The sequence below is a fragment of the Delphinus delphis genome, chromosome 7 (assembly GCF_949987515.2).
Source record: "Delphinus delphis chromosome 7, mDelDel1.2, whole genome shotgun sequence".
Classification (NCBI taxonomy): domain Eukaryota; kingdom Metazoa; phylum Chordata; class Mammalia; order Artiodactyla; family Delphinidae; genus Delphinus; species Delphinus delphis.
Window position 1 is genome coordinate 66183455 of NC_082689.1, and position 18238 is coordinate 66201692.

The 18238-nt window shown below is 34.8% G+C and overlaps 1 pseudogene; it reads left to right on the forward strand.

The window, feature by feature from the left end:
- Positions 1 to 15958: 15958 nt before the first annotated feature.
- LOC132428146 (small ribosomal subunit protein eS4, X isoform-like) lies at positions 15959 to 16738 on the forward strand (annotated as a pseudogene).
- The last annotated feature ends 1500 nt before the right edge of the window (positions 16739 to 18238 follow it).

Consider the following 18238-nt stretch of genomic DNA (forward strand, 5'->3'; position numbering starts at 1 on the left):
AGTTTGAGAATTTGATTAAAGAAATGAGTGCTTATCCCTGAAAACAGTGCACAAATGCACGTCATTTACCCATGGATTCTCCATCAAAGGTAGGTGCCTCTAACTGTCCATACCTCTTCCCTCACTGTGTGCAAACTGCAATGGCTAAATTGATTTATGCCCTGCTGACAAACGGATGGAAGGCTACTCCACTTACTAATGGTAAAGGGGTTCTTTATGAATGTCTGGCTGGGGAGACCCCAAGCTTTCCATATTACCTGTCATTGGGATTAGGATCCATATAAGATACCCAGAACTTGGTTTTTAATGCCTCTTAACCCTAAACATTGTTCATTACTTGTTATTTGTCAACATGATATAGCAGAATACATGTGAACTGAAAGCCAAAAGTCCTTCCCCAACGTTAACTTTCAGGACGTGTTTTCAGTTAGCAAGAGCACAGAGACCCAACCAAGAACATGATAAGGCTTTTAAAACTGTTGAAAATTGATCAAGTGTCTGTTGTCCTATTTTTCCTACCCCAACGACAAAAGTACCAACGAAAAATTTATTTGATGTGCTTGCTATTACGACTAAAAAGGAGTATTTAGCCTAGTTTCCTGGAAGATTGGCAAGACTTACCACATTAAGGAAAAAAAAAGACCACACAGACGTGGAAGAATTTAGAATTACTACTGCAGCACTGGAAGATAACGTATTTTTTTCTCCTTAGCACTTAAGAAGTTTCTCTTCAGTCTTTTAGAAAGTTTCTGACTAAATAATAAAGTAGTCAGTGTAGCTCAAAAGGTATGTAAGAAATATGACATCCTTTTCCTTCAGAAGAATCATTAGAATAGTCTGAAGTGAAAGGATATTTAAAAACACTTCCCTCATAAAGTACTCTAAAGTGGACATCAGAATAAAATATGGTCAAGCTTTAGGACTATACCCATCTAAGCACTGGGATCCTGCCAAAGATACTGTGCAAAAAAATAAAGAAGATTTAAAAAATTAGAGTAAGTAGAAGAAGGTACTTTGGATGTTCTTTAAAATGATTACTACCTTAGGCAAGATATAGATTTCTACTATCTAAGGCAGAGAACAATAGTTATTCAACCTTCAGCTGACATCACATTAAGCAGCAATTAGTAAAAATAATTTAGAGAGTAAGATTAAATACTTGGATTTTCAAGTCTCAGTGAAGGTTCTACTGGCATAAATTAAAACTGGTTCACAATAGAAATAAATCACACCATGCTCATACAATCTTTTAAAACTTGGAAACCCACTATTTAGAAAAGTTTCATCATTCAAACAAGTTTCACAAAAGCAGAGTCATGATATTCCTCCCCAACCAATTTATCCGACACTTGTTACCAATGTATAGTTATCACTTCTAGGTATGCTACTATTATAATAATTTTTAAGTAAAAAAATGTAGGTATATTTTCTAAATTTCTTCTGAAAAACCTTGTGGCTAAATCAATTGATGTAATATTTCTAGACATCATTCTGATACACAGGAAGTGTAAAATAGCAGTAAGTCCATGAATAGAGATCGTTTCATGATTCAAACAAATTAGCACTTTTAAGTCATGAGGTAGAACTGGACTCATGCTCCACAACAGCACTGGCTCAGCAAACATTTCTTGGGCACCTAACATGAGCCAGGCTCCCTCTGTAATTGAAAGGTCCATAGTCTATGGATAAGATAGGAACTGCGGTGAATAGAATGAACAACTAATGCCTTAATTGTACAAAGTCAACATGGAAAAGAAAAAATAGTAGGCAAAGGCCCAAAGATGAAACATTTTAAAGCAACAAGTGATATAAAACAAGAGAGCTCAGAAAATCACATATTACTACATCCTATGTGAGGATTTTGTGGTTATTATGCTTCTGTTTGGTAAGATTTAAGCTATCTATGAAGCCACATATAGTTTGAATTTGGTGACTGCCTTCTCTACTTGTCCCATCTGATTATAAGATATCAGCTGCTTAGTACCTCCTAGGTATGACCTCCAATAAACTCTTAGTGGGTTTCTATTTTTGGAAAACACGGCTTTTCCTCATCCATTGAAGTCTAAGATGTTTTATCAAGATTATCTGTAACTATAGGCTTAAGCTGAACTTGTCTTATCAGCACCAGGGAATCAACCCCTGTGGGATGAAAAATAGTAATATTAGTTATCACTTAAAATGATCTTACTTTGTGCCAGGCATGCATCATGCCATTTCATTTTCATAAAAACCCTTTGATATAGAGACAGTTATCCCCACTTTGCAGATGAAGATGAGGCTTAGAGTTTTCAAGTACCCTGTCCAAGGCCACATGGATTGTAAGTTGCAGACCATGTCTTAGAAGTGACACCAGGGTTGGAACATGAAGGTAAGCTCCAAACCACTGTCCTATTCAGTCTTTTCACACTCCATGATATAGCTTGAACTCACACACTCAATAAACTACATAATAAAAGCACTTACTTATCAAGAAAACAATATACAATACTTTCCTGGTTTTTCAGTTGTTCATGAATTGCCCTAAGTTTACAACATTTTATTGTATTAAACAAAGTTACCCAGGTTTGTTAAAGTAGTTCTCAGGCCTTTTTAAATATTAATGGGCAAAAAAAGACCAGAATATGGAGCTTTTCCCCAATAGTTTGGACTATTCTAATTCTTACAGAATGAGAAGCAATATTCCTTCAGCTTTTCAAAGGTCTTCAAAGTGTAAGAGACCACCTATTAGCTGTTATGGTATTAGCCACCTCGTGTATCTTTACACATGCATTATACTAGTGAATTTTAAAAGAAATGGGGATTGATGGTTCTGTTGTCTTACTTTTCTTGTATGTGATTGGGGAGAATGTTAGGTGTGCACACGTGTACGTGCATGCATGCACACACGTACGTGCATGCATGCACACACACGCGCACACACACACACACACACACGACTAAATGCATTTCTAAATGAATATGTGGATTCGTAAGCTTGCATGGAAATAAGAGATTGCCTGAGTAACAACTCTGCCTAACTAGCATGGTGATGGTGTATCACAAAGCCCCAGGATTTAAGAATGAAATAGACACAATTCCTGAAATTGGCAAGAATGGGTATATGACACCAATGTTTAGTCAAACACCACCAAAACAATTGGTCTGCGTGTTTTCTTTGGTATACCTGTTAGAGATTCCTCATTTCCTTATTAGACAAAGTAATTTCAAATTTCTGTTGGTGGTTTACTATGACAGATTCTCACTGTAGCAACAAGAACCAATTTCTCATTTATCTAGAGCTCAAACATGATTTTCAATATCCTGAACATAAGAAAACTAAAACAAATTCTATTTTCTATGTTTCTATGCTCAGTATACTACATACATGTACGTGTCAGAAGTTCAGTACATAGGAGAAGTATAGAGGGATGTTATCTCTCTCTCTTTGCCCACTGAAGTCTAAATGATTTAGAAGTTAATGTAAAATAAAGTGCACAAACTTGATTTTCGAATTACTCTCAGATAAGGAATAATTGTTAACTATTAAAATAAATATTAACATGAGAAAAGAAGGAGTAAATTTATAAAAAGCATATAAAGTATATAAAAAACATATAAAACTATATGCAAAAAGCATATTAATAGGAACACCATTTAGTGTTGGTGTACAGTTGGCGAACAGTGTTATCATTTGCAATAAGTCAATGTAACGATGGAAATAATGATTCTTTTGCCATGAAGAAAAGCTAAATGGATTTCTACTTTGCTCAATAAGGCAGAATGGCATGCACTGTATTTTGCTTCCATGAAAGCAATTAACACATTTTAAAAAACTGGCCATTTAAGTCATAAACTTTACCTGTTTGGAAAATTGGTTAATTTAGTACAGATTATTTTCCAACTGTCCTAGACAAAGTATTACTATAATGTTGCCATGTGTCTAATACTATGGAATAAAAATAAGACCTTTAAAATCATTTTGTAATTTTATCGTCCTTATACTCTTCAATAAAACTGATACAATTCTATTTAAATTTTAGAATAGGCGATAAAAATGCAATCATATGTTTTGTTTCCTAAGAAATGCCAGGTTAAAATGAAGAAATGTGATTGTTTTGAATACTCAATTATTTTGAATATTTTCCTGCTATATGTTATAAGTTATTTTCTTCTTTTTTCTATTTCATAGGCACCAGAAGTTCAGGAGGACACATATAGTGATAATACAACCTAAAACCTACACATGCGATTTTGAGATGACAACAGTTATTTGTAGATTTTAGACTATGTTCCATACTGCTAGACTGAGTACGACATGTTTGCCCTAACATCTTTTCCAAGCTTACAATATGGTCTCTAGTTTCAAGTGATGACAAAGACAGACTGGTAATCAGAAAGCAGGAAATTAATTTCTGAAAAATCCTTAAAGATTCCTTTGAAGTCTGATGTAACATCACCTCTTCAAGTACACTAACTGCACTTCCTTCAATGATTTGTTTTTACATTATTCTATTTACTCTTTAACTTTCTAAATTTAATTTGAATTGCATTTACACAAATGCATTTTTCTATATACACCCAACTATCCAGACTATGAACTTACTAGGTACACGCTGCTGAGATTTGAATGGAAGCAGTATGGCTCGAGCAAATGCAAAAAAGACTTCAAAGTTCTGAGTGAATTTGCATAGAGACATAAATTCTCCAGGATATTCAAAGCCATAAATTTGCTGCAGGACATATATAGCTCTCTCGTGGCTCACGGAAGCACAACAATTCTCTTTATTTCACATTTGTCTATTACCACGTTTTCTCCAAGAATCTTCACAGGCTCTCCTTCTTTGCCCGCACTGTTTTTATTTCTATATTCAGAATGTGCTAACGGGTAGCGGTTGCATTTAAAGTTAATAGTATTGGACAAGCTAAATGAATTTTAAACCCAGTTCTCTCCTCCTCCCTGTGCCCTGCCTAGACACACGCAGAGGTTGGGAGGTATAAACTATGGGCACTACCTGAGTTAAAAATGAAATAAAGAGTTTTTGCTTTTCAAAATTGTTGGATTAAATATGGTTGACTGTAAGAAAGATTTTATTTGGCTGTTCGAAATATATGTGTGTATGTATACATACAAAATATATATAATTTATAGTACGCATAACAATATATACATATATATGTAAACATAGGTATTTCATAATCTATGTGTATATATATTTATATATAATTTATATATATATATAAATTATATACATATGTATAAAACAAAAGTAAACAAATACATTGTTTGGACCAGAGGACAGAGGACAGCATTTTCCATTCAACATAAAAAGGAAACAATTGACTTAAAATATACCCCCTTAAGCTTCAGTCATTACTGAAAGTTTCAAAAGAGAATTTAGAAGAAAATGGCAGTTTATTTGTTTTTTAAAAACTCATACCAAAATATGAATTTCTTTTCCTAAATTAATCTCGGGATCCTGGATAAATGTCACAATGTCCCCGTAGAGTGATAAAGGGTGAGAATCTGGCCCTGGATGACTACTATGAAGTGATTTCATAAATATTTCAAGTAATTGTCTTTCACTGTTTTAAATCACTGTTTTAAATGGCCATCCTCCTGTTTTGGTCTGCCTTCCATGCTCCCCACCACCCCCCATTTAAAAATAAAAGATATTGTTGCCAAACTGCCAAGCCTTAATCATTATAATAAAATAAACACCGCCTTTTCAATGCAAAAGAAAGTTTATCTAAACATGTACTAGCTCTTTGTACATAAGCTGCATAAAATTCACTCCAAAATATCTTATGCAAATATGAAAGCATAAAGCAGTTATTTCATGACTAAACATTATTTTGCCTCTTCATCTTTCCAATTTATTTTCATACACGTACAACCTATAATGTAGACAGATGCACACTTGATGCAAATTAAAATAACATTTTTCTCATCAGCATTGTAACTACTGAATTGATATATTTTAAAATTTTAATGATATAGACAAACAGTCTGATCACGATGCGTTAAGTTTATTTAAAAATATGCTTTGGAAATAAAAAAGCAATATGAACAATAAAAGTGAGTACACATTTGTTTGGTTCAGGTCAGACTTTTCTATGATGTGATCACACATTTTACAAAAGTGTGAAATTTCGTGCATGGAAAAAGAAGACTTTTGTCCTGCCTGTGACATTTATGAGGATCACTTCACAATCCAGATTTAACTGAAAGGAAAAGTCATAGGAAGTTGAACATGTTGAGTTCAAAATAGCATTGTCTAAAAAGTTCCAAAGAAAATTAATAACAATTATGAAAATTAAAGTATTTAAAGGATGGGACCCCCAAATAAATTATTTCTTTGATAAGATGTTTAACGATGAAATATAGAAAGAAGAATCTCAAAACTGAAACCCTCTCTTAAAATGAAATGAAAATATAACTTATTAAAATTGTCCTTATGCTATCATGTGGGGTATGAACAAAAGAACTCCATTATTTAGTTCCAGATACCTCATTTAAAATACATTTCTTAAAAATGTGAAAATCCTCAAAAAGTTGAAAGTCTTGATATTCAGCTAGATGTTTCAACCCAGACACCTCTCTGCAATCAAAAACTTTCCTCAAAATGGAATTATTTAGAAGCCCCAAACCAGTTTTTTCTCTCATGACATTATTCCATTGGAACAAAACACCTACGTTTCAAATTGAGACAACATTAAGATTTAATAAACTAGTTAAGGGAAGCTGAAAATCGCGAACACCCTGCCAATTTCCACAATGAGTTAAAATAGCCAATCCTCATCAGTGTCTTTTATAGAAATAAAATCAGGCGCATCATGAAATCTGTCACCGTACCTGCGTTTACTTTAAACGACTACGGCACACACGCTGTTAAGATCTTCACTCTGAGAAATAAAGCACACTTCATGTAACTGCTGCAAAACACTGCTGCAGAGGAGCCCAGTGCATTTTTTTTTTCGGGCAACCGATCCAGCCTTTCCACCAGCCCTGTGACCTCTGAACTCCCTTCTGCCCCCCTCCTCTCGCTTCTGCAGTCAAAGCCTCGGAGCTGGTCTCATTTGCATAAGGCTCAGGCAGCCCTCCAGCAGCTGAAACGGAATGCTGGGTAAGGAATTGTGGAACTGCGGTTCTGCCAGAATACCTGAATCGCCCGAGAGCTGGAATACGCGATGGGGAGTGGGCACCAACTGCGCCGGGCTGTCCGCATCACACCCTCCCGCCTCCCCACCCCACCCCCGCGTCTATTAATGGATAAGTGTTTTTTAACTCTTTGTTTTGGAGTGCTGCTTTTCCCCCCTCCCCACCAAAAAGAAGCTGTCAGCAGCGACAGTGGTAACCAAGGAAACTCAAATAGTCAAATACTTCATTTAAATACATGTGGAAGGCCAATTTAAAATTTTCATTAACTTCTCTTGTTTTTGAAACATAGCTATTTTTTTTCCCCTTCGAATACATAGTACACGCATAATCAGGGACATAGGGTATTTCTTTTTGTTGTGGTTTAAACAGCATCTTACAGGCATACAATTATTTGAGTCACTATACAAATACATGAAGTCACCGGTAATTCTATAAAATGTTAAACGTACTCTAGTGCCTTAGAGAAGATCATCCTAAATGGTGTCCAAGAAATTAATTGTAAAGAATTTAGGTCCCACGATGCCTTTAAAACAATACAGCAGTAAAAATGCAGAGCAAAGTTAAACTATGTGTTTTAATGTAAAGATTCATGCAGCAGTAATGCTTGTATGTCTTTGACAGAGATGTTCAGTGTTGTGCTATTATTTGCTAGAGTTATTTCTTCCTTGTCTTCCTACACACAGCAATCTCTCTATTTAAAACATAAACTCTCTTGCTCATAAACCTAAGAAGGGGTTATTTTCTAGATACAGAAGGTCATGTGTGTACATATTTTTATAAATACCCATGAAGGCACATATTCTTCTTTTCTAAATGGTGAGTCAATGGAAATATGCATCATAACATAATTAATCAATTCTTCTTTTTTAAATTAAGCTAATTTGTTTTCTCCACTAATGAGTGAATATTTATGAAATAAAAGGTTTAATGCAATAATATTTTCCATCTATCAAAAGAAATATAACATGCAAAATAAAAGGCACACAACAGATTACTATAGATATATACTATATTATAGTTAAATATAAAATGCATTATTCTGGGAGATAGCATTATTAACATTTCAAAATTTTCTTGGTTTTAAAATTTTTTATTTAAATAATTAAATATACTAAACCTCTTGCAGTGCACTGAAAGACATCAATAAATTTTGAAGGATATATCATCCAAATCATAAGACACAAACTATTGCAATACAGGATTTTTTAATACCGGAAACATTAATGTGAAGCTTTTTATTTGAGCTATTTGTTAGTAGTATTCTGCTTTATGTTCTTTCTGAATCATAGAAGATTAGAAATTATTGAATGATTTTTAACCCATAAATTTTTAAATAGAATAAATAACTTTTCAGTTTACTATAATCATATAAACGTTTCTCTATCACATCTGACTACATCAGCCATTTAATTGAATTGGGTCAATTCAAGTGCATCCTTCATATTACACACTGTAAATATCTTGCAAAGTTTTTGTTTAAGGCAAAACACACATCAGACCATCCTAATTTAAATCCAATCAAACACAAGGAAGTGTAGGAGTAATTTATAAAATCACTGACCTGTTCAAATAGCTGTAGTCTTAGTCCTTGCACTCTTTATTCATTAGAATCCAAAATAAATTGATTATCATTTTATAATGTGTGTCAGCATCACCGAAGGCACTGTTCTTCCTGGTTCAGCGGAATCTTCTGAAATTTGCCAGCCCTGTGTTTTATTGCTGGTACCGTATGCTTTATTGTTCAGCGACAAGAGCTTCACTCTGCACAAAGACTCATTACCTACTGCTTGCTGCACGGCATCAGCCTCACTGAGGCTGTCTATATGTGATCACATGGGAGTTTTGTCTGAGAAAGCCAGGCATGCCACTGACTTCACTGTGTGTATGGATATTTTTATCAGCTGAGGTCTGCTAGGAGGAAGGAATAACAGATTAGGAAGCTGCTCTAAGTCATTAATGCAGCACAACTTATGGAAATCCCTTCTCAAGATTTTTTTTTATTATAGAAAGCGTTTGAGCAGGCATTCAAAAGAAGTTCACTAGATTTTATTTTAATAAGAGGCTGGATAATAATTTAAGGAAGGGGAACTAGCAAAGAGCTATTTCCTACCTTCTGCTTTCTGAAAGTACTGTTGTACAAATGTTATTAAAGAGCCTTGCTTAACTGAATGATTTGACAGTATGTTTTAACCTTTAGATTGCTGGTGTTTATTTTTATTGGAGGAGGTTGCTCTCTAAAAGGATAAGTGGCTGTTTCCCTAAAAATCTCCTCAATGAAAATCTCAATCACTAATAGATACAATATATGAATAAAAATAAGATATATGAATAAAAATATGGACGTTCTAATTATTTTTGATAAAGTAGATGAGAGGGTGAGTCTCTTTTATTGATGTATATTAGTGAGGTAGATGATTAATTTATCTTCTCAAAAGATGACACATCCCTAGAACAGCTGACTTAAAAGAACAATGAAGATTTCAATTTAAAGATCTAAAGGACATGTGGTTCATATTAATTCTTAAAATCTCAGTAACTTATTTTAGACCGCTTACCTCAATAAAGCATATGGTTTACCTTATCTGATTTCAGTGTTAACAAGTAGTTTCAGAGCTGAGTACTCAACATTTACAGGAATTTTCTGCTATGTAAATATTGAATTAATACATATACATACACACACATAGGTATAGTCAGATTATCTTTCTAAAATACATTTAAAAATAATTACCTAAAATTATTTCTCAAAATTTGAAAATGGATTGTGTATTTCCAAATGAAAAAGCTATTTAATAATTGGAAGTTGATGAAAAAAATAAACTTATCTCTTTAATAATCTAAATTGAATTTGTAACTGAAAGCTTGTTGCTTGTTAATCTCAATGGAAATCCTATGACAAGTACATGCAATGTGCAACAAAGAGCACAGAAAGAAAAGTCAGAAGCATCATAAATGAAGATCAGAAAATAAATTTTCTGTACAGTTATATAGTACATTTTAATAGTGTTTGTAAGTAATACAGTAATCTTAAAAATAGTAAATCTGTATACCTGCTTAAACCTTCCATTAATGAGAAGTTATTTTTTGGAAATAATTATAACAAAATTTTTTGTGTCAATGGAAATTTTTAAAAATAATTTAAAGCCAGAATAGGCACATGTGGCTAAATATTTTAGCCAGTCTCTAAATACAATGATTTAACATCATGCTTTATAATATTTTTTGTAGTGGTAGCATTGATTTAGAATGTTTCATGACTTAAATAAATGCCTTTTCATGGATTTTTCTTAACATTGAAAAAATATTCAGATATGTTTTAAATGCCACCATTTTAATGCATTTGTTCCAATGCTCAAGTTCCTTTTTCCCCCTGCACACAAGAGCTACACTAAAGCTGCAAAACCTTGGGGCATTAAGAGGAAAAGGAAAACAGAGTGTTTCTGGCTTATAGTGTACCTCTGGGTTCTTAAAGATATGTACATTCTAGCTAATATCTTTGATGATGTCATCATGTTAATGTACAAGGAAATAAACAAAAGGCAGCCATTTTTCTCTTACTGCATCACTTCAAAAACAGTGAAATAAAATGGTTGCCAAATGGAAGGAAAGAATAAGTAGAAAACTGTTACTTCCAAATTCTTGGGATAGGGAGGGGCAATGGGTGTGAAATTAGAAATAAAAATCCATATATGTGAATTTTGTATGAATGTATGTGAAGAAATAATTTACAGTAAGAAAGAACTATAAATAAATACAAGGGATATAGAAATAGCTAGCAATTAAAACAAATTAGTAAAATAATGTCTCCAATGGAAAGATTATAGTCTGTAAACAATGTATTAAATGTAAAAGCTTACTAAATTCATTAATGTTGAAAAAGGTATTTAAAGGTGGACAACATAGTTGGAAAGACCTAGAAAGAGATAAAATGATCATGAAACAGTAGTAAGCTTCCCAGGTCTACTATTATCTTAAATGACCTTGGTGAGTTATTTTATCATCTTATGCCTTATTTGTCAAGTCTGCAAAACAGGAACAGAAAAATTTTTGGAAAGCATGTCATGGAAATATATAGCAATATTTTTATACTTCAGTTCCCTAAATTGGTTTTATTCAAGCATTGTCCACTAATATTAGTAAAATGAGAAAAAATGATGTAAAATTCTAATGATTATTTAAAAGAATTTTTAAATGCATTATCCTAATAGCCAAGACAAACAGGTATAATAAGTAGATAGGACTTTTGGAAACAAGAGGCAGTTTTTTCCTAATACATACAGAAAAAAAATAGAAATGAATTTAGTAAGTAATTTGAAACAAATCTCATAAAATTGCCTCAGAATTAAAACAAATTATAAAATATACCCATCCTTCCAATCAAAATTCTGGAACTCTGTCAGCGACATGACAAGACAATTGCAGTAGAGTTTCTGATTCTCACATTACACAATGAACAACAGTGCCTCTGCTTATACAACAGTTTCATCACCCAAGAGTTCTTTAAATTTGAAATTAACAGAGAAACACAAGATCACAGCTTAAAGAAGGAAATTCCATTCAAGATTAAAAGGACGTTTTAATTTACTTTGTATATTAAAAGCTGCGAATTCAAAAAGATATGTCAATTCTTATTATTGACTCTTAGTAGCTTGGCTTTTCTCTAATGACAAAGAGGCATAATAGAATCATTTTGTCTGCCCCCCTTTTCTCCAAAATAACTAAAGCTTGTCAGAAGTAATCCAGAATGTTTGCTATCCAGCTCCTGCAGTAATTTGGGCATAGACATGCTAAATGGATGGTCTCTTGAAATTTCTACTGCATGAAGGAAGATGGAAAAGATTAACTGATGCCATCACCTGTGTTTTCTAGAACTGTATTAGTTGGCATATATATATATATATTAATATATATATATCAGTACCTCCTGTTGGATTTACCCTTGATAAGGCTGGATTTTCTTGCTACCTTTATCTTTCTTTACGGTATGTTCAGAGAAGTCATTAAGTTGGCCATGTCAGACTCAAAATCCAGGACTAATTCAATTCAATTCAGCAAACATTTATTGAGAGTTTACTGTGTACCAAGCTCTGAGACAGTTGCTAGGGATATAAAAAATGAAATATACATTGTACCCAAGAAGATTGTAGTCTATCTAGGTTAAAAAAAAAAAAAGTGCTGAGCAAGTTACAGGAGGATGGTAAAGTAGAGATAATGTTTTCTAAAGTGAATATTTTGTTGACAACATGCATTATAGGTACAATCAATACAATTTCTTTTCAATATTGTTTCCTAAAGTCAGAAAATCATTACTATAATTAAAGTCATTTATCAAAAGACTTTATCATTTATTTAATCTCTATATCTATATATTACATATAATGGCTACATATTCCTATGCTATCCTTCTCATCAATAGGTTGAATCCAATTTCACTTGCCTTTACTCTAAGCTAGTCTTAATGATTTGCTTAATCCAATAGAGGCTGCAGAGGTGATGTTTTAGAAATTCCAAGGTTAGGTCCTAAGAAACTTTAAAGCTTCTACTTGGGCCTCTTGGAGCCTCTTGAGTCTTCCAGGAGCCTTGAGTTGCCATGTAAGAGGATTAATTACCCTAAGACTGCCTTGGAGAAGCCACATATAAGCACTTTGCTCAAACAGTCCAAACCGAGCCCAGGGTTCCGGCCATTCCTGATGCCTAACATGTATGTAAAGCCACCTTGGACCCTCCAAACCTACCCATCCACCAAACGGATATCATGAAGTGACCCTAGTTGTCACTATGTGGAGAAGCGCTCAGCTGAGTTTTTCTCAAATTCTTGTCCTACAGAATTCATAAGATGTAATAAAATGGTTGCTGTTTTAGACACTAAGTGTTGTGGTAGTTACTCAGCAATTGATAACTGGAACCTATTTACATGTGTATGACAGAGACAACATAATAAACCTAAAAGTACATGAAAGGACTGTCTGATACATATATTCAGTGAAATGGATGAATTTAATGGATGCATTAAAAGAAAATACAACTTAGGAGGGCAGAGAAAGAAGCAAAAACAAATTCAGGGTGTGTCCAAAGCACGTAAGGACTGATTTATCTAAGAAGATTGTATTGCAGGAATGGGGTTTCTGAACTAATAGGGAAGAGATTGCCTCACTAGCCAGGAGAAAAGGGAATTCCCAGTAACGGTACTTTGGGAAAAGCCCAGAAACATGGGCAAGAGCTTTACTAACTACAATGAGAGGACTTTGAGGAAGTGTTTTGGGTAACAGGAGATTTAGGCATGTGTTGGGAGGTTGAAGGAGAAAAGGAAGGCTGGTGCCCCTTCTTGGAGTGCAATGAAGCTTGAAGTGAGGAGATTTTTGCAACATATGAGATGTTGGGAAGTGACCAAGGCATAGGAAAAGCGGTATAGTCAAAGTGATGAATAAAGAAAGCAACTTTGGCAGTTGAGGCGTGTCTAGACTCGTAGAGCACCAAGGCAGCACGGAGGTTGAGGAAGAGGAGTTAAGAAGATATGATGAAAGCCTGAACTAAAGGTGACAATTGAGGAATGAGGAGAAAGGAATTCGTCAAAAAGAAAGAAGGAATTTTATATTGGTTGGATAAGCCAAGCTCTGATCTCATTTATAGCCTTAAAAGTCAATGGTTTTATGACTCAGTTACCAATTATATATGACAACTAGAGAGCATTTAACTAGTTTAGTTAGACAGATTTAGTAATTGTACGGGTATTTTGATTTGTATTGGCCTCAGTTTGTCTACTTTCAAATATTGTGAAAATTTGTTAATATCAAATATTGTTAATGTTGTGTTTGGGAAGCTGCAAAAGACTATAAAACAACAAGACCTTCCTTAAATACAGTACATAGAGGAGACCATTTATATTTCTTTCTGCTGTCTGATTCCTAAGTTGGGAAAAGACAAACATGTCTTAATTGTGCAAAGATTAAAAAGATAGATAATTTTGGATAATGCAAACTAAGACAAAACACACCCCACCCCGCAAAACCACACACCATTACCTATCGAAGTAAACAAGCCTATTGGAGTTTTATTTTTCTGATTCTTCATTCTATCTGGATATTAGACTACCAAAGTAGCAGATGTTAAGTTAAGCAGCTAGTGAACGGCCACTCAGAATGATGCAGGTTAAATGGTAGGAATAGCTCTATAACTGCTGCTGCTGCATATACAATATGTACATAAATCATCTGAACGTGGCTGTAAAGAAGTCTTTATGCAAAGTGACCCAGAGAAGAAAGTATCTAGGTTCCCCCCCAACCTTCATTCTCTTTATCACCACAAAGGCATCAGAAAACAGCATTTATAAAGAGAAAAGAGTAAATGAGGCAAACTTCCTCTCTGAGAACACGAAGGATACATTTATTTCTTAGTGACCATCAGAGTTGATTATAATGATTTCTTCTTATTAATGAATTAGATGTCTAACCAGAGACCAAAAATATGGAGTCAAACAGCATATGCAAAAGCAAACGTGGACTGAGCAGGTAAAAAAGAAAAAAATAATAATTTAATAGGACCAGTGGCTTTTCCATGTCAATGGGAAGGTTACATCATAACTAGAAGGGCTATGACACTGCTTTGGGGTTCAAGGCACAAGAAAGAGTTTCCTATATTTTATTTCACCAATACAAGTCTATAGATACTTGGCTAATAGATTGAATCTACTTTGATTTGTGTAACAGACACATACAGAAACAGTTTTGGCATATTATTTACCTGAGTTTGTTCATTCATTCATTCACTCACACATTTATTCATTTTACATTCACTGAATACTATATGCTCAGCATCTGGTTTGGTGCTCTGACAGGTTAAAGAGATGAATAAGTCACAGTCTTCAAGCTAAGTGGCTTTCCATCTAGAGGTAGGGACCTATATAAAGAGATAGATACAGCATAATAGGATACATTCTCTAACTGAAAATTATATAAGAACATGAAGACGGGAGTGAATAAACTATATAAAAATAGCTAACAGTTATCAAACACTTAACCAGGACTGAAGTGTTTTACTTTACGTGTATTAATTGATTCACATAACCATTGCAACAAGCCTATGAGGTAATTACTTTTACTATCTCCATTTCATTGATGAGACAACTAAGGCATAGACTGGTTAAGTGACTTGCCAAGGTGACAGAGTCAGTATCCAAATCCAGGTAGTATGGCTTTAATGCAGTGTGGCTCTACTGGTATCATGTTACTTAAGGTAGTCACAGTGGGCTTCATAGAGGAGGTGACATGGAAAATAAATCTTAAGGGATGAGTAGGAGTTCTTTTGTGGAAAAGGAAAAGAGTATTCTGGGAAGAAGAGCTATAATACATACAGATTCTGAGGCATGACTAATGTATATGTGAAAGAAACTAAAAATTTCACTGTGAAAATGGTAACGTTATTCGATCTTGATATGGGATTGTGCATTTGTAATGCAGGGTTGTTTGGAGTTCAACTAAGAATCAATTTGTACTTACAGGGGATGTTTAAGTGGCTTGACTACAACTGTGTTTTATTAGGTAACTCAGGAGAATGAATTAGAGAGAGGGTCTAGAAGAAAGGAGACCAAATGAGACAGTTGAAATATCCTAGAAAAAAGTTATAAAGCTCTGAATGAAAACAGTGGCAGCCCTGGGGATGGAGAGGAAAGATATTAAGGAAATAAATCAACAGATACTTAAGTGGGAGTGAGGGGGAACCCTGAATCTAGGATTTTTAATTTAGGAGACAGTATGGATGAAGATACCAGTAACCATGGATAGACATATAAGAGGAACTCTTTTCGTGCCTAGTGCAGCTATGATGGCTCATGGTCTCAAGGAGCACCTGAATTGTGTAGAAACTCCAAAGCATTGGATAAACTGACTAGTGTGTTTGCTCCTTGTCCATCTACAAGTCCCCACAAGCTGAAGGAATGTTTCCCCCTAATCATTTTCCTAAGGAAGAGACATAAGTATGCCTTAACAGAAGATGAAGTAAAGAAGATCTGCATGCAGGGTTTCATTAAGATTGATGGCAAGGTTCACACTGATATAACCTACCCTGATGGTTTTATGGATGTCATCAGTATTGACAAGACTGGAGAGAATTTTCGTCTGATCCATGACAACAAGGATCGCTTTGCTATTCATCATATTACACCTGAGGAGGCCAAGTGTAAGTTGTGCAACATGAGAAAGATCTTTGTGGGCACAAAAGGAATCCCTCATCTGGTGACCCATGGTGCTTGCACCATCAGCTACCCTGATCCCCTCGTCAAGGTAAATGACACCATTCAAATTGATTTGGAGACTGGCAAGATTACTGATTTTGTCAAATTTGACACTGGTAACCTGAGCATGGTGACTGGAGATGCTAACCTGGGAAGAATTGGTGTGATCACCAACCAGAAAAGACATTCTGTTTCTTTTGATATAGTTCATGTGAAAGATGCCAATGGCAACAGCTTTGCCATCTGGCTCTCCAACATTTTTGTTATTGGCAAAAACAACAAACCATGGATCTCTCCAGGGAAGGGGTATCTGCCTTACCATTGCTGAGAAGAGAGACAAGAGACTGGCGGCCAAACAGAGCACTGGATAAAATGATCTCTAGGTGACATGATTGGGAAAGTCTTTGTACTTAATTAAAGATAATAATACATTAAAAAAGAAAGGAAGAGGGCTTCCCTGGTGGTGCAGTGGTTGAGAGTCCGCCTGCCGATGCAGGGGACACGGGTTCGTGCCCCGGTCCGGGAGCGGCTGGGCCCGTGAGCCATGGCCGCTGAGCCTGCGCGTCCGGAGCCTGTGCTCCGCAACGGGAGAGGCCACAACAGTGCGAGGCCCGCGTACCGCAAAAAAAATAAAAATAAATAAAAAATAAAAGAATAAAAATAAAAAAAAAAGAAAGAAAGAAATACAGGAGGAATATCAGATATGGAGCCACTCAGTGGTAAATATTGAATGCCTACCATGCACCTGGCAAGAGTACATGGTTCTAAGAACACAAAGATTCCTTCTTGGCCTCTGAGTGCCCAATGCCTGGCAGAGGAGCTCATAGACAAAATCGATTACCTAGATAAACAATTCCCTCCATCACAGCTAACTTTTAAGAGAACAGAATTTCTCTCAGTGGCCTGATTAAAGGTAAAGAAAGAAAAACAACTTCACAATCAAACTTCAAATCTGGAATACCATCAATTGAACTTAATTGTGGTACTCAGATAAGGAAACTATTATTAAAGTGTTCTATGCAGATTAAAATCATGATCCAGATCACAAAATCCACCTCTGTGCTTTATATTAAACATATGACATGAAGAAATACAAGAAACAAATGAGATTTCTCCTTTAGGCAAATTTTTTAATGAGCTTAATCCCGTGGCTTGCTATTAATGCTAGTGACTGGTTTCTTTGAAATGAAGCATGCATTTTCTTCCTTGTTCATAAAGTCGGCTTCCTGTTTAGTATTCACTATTCATGTCTGTTTTATCAAAGAGCACTATTACATGAAACCATGATCCAAGCATGTTTGGCTCTGATTTTTATCTCTGGAGGGAAGGAAATTATACACCCTTATAATACTAGTATATGATTGTTATGTACACATGTGATCATAGTGCATATGTGTTCCTTCGTATTGGAAGGTGGTGTTATTTAATTCAGTCGTTAGGCTGAAGAACCTTGTCTTGGTCACATGTGTCTTAGTTTAGAACATCAACATGCCATTGAAGAAAAGCCATTAGCCTTGTAAATAAACAGTAAAAACAAGTTTTGATCACAGTCTCATTTAAACTCTAGATATTCTAAGAATTTCTTATGTGGGATTAAGAATAGAGAGAACGGTAAATACATTTTATCTGAATACTATAACTCCTGATAACTTTAGCCGACAACTGGGGATACCACAGCTATTGCTACTCTTTCGAAGCCAAAGCAAGATTTGGATCTTTGCCTCTTTAATTACTGATAGTTATCTATGGAACATGCAATTATGACGGCTGAGACAAAATTGGACATTATATTGCTACTGTTTCCCAGCCATTCACAGTGAGGTGACTTTAAGGTTGTCTACATATGCTTATTACATTTTATTTATACAGTA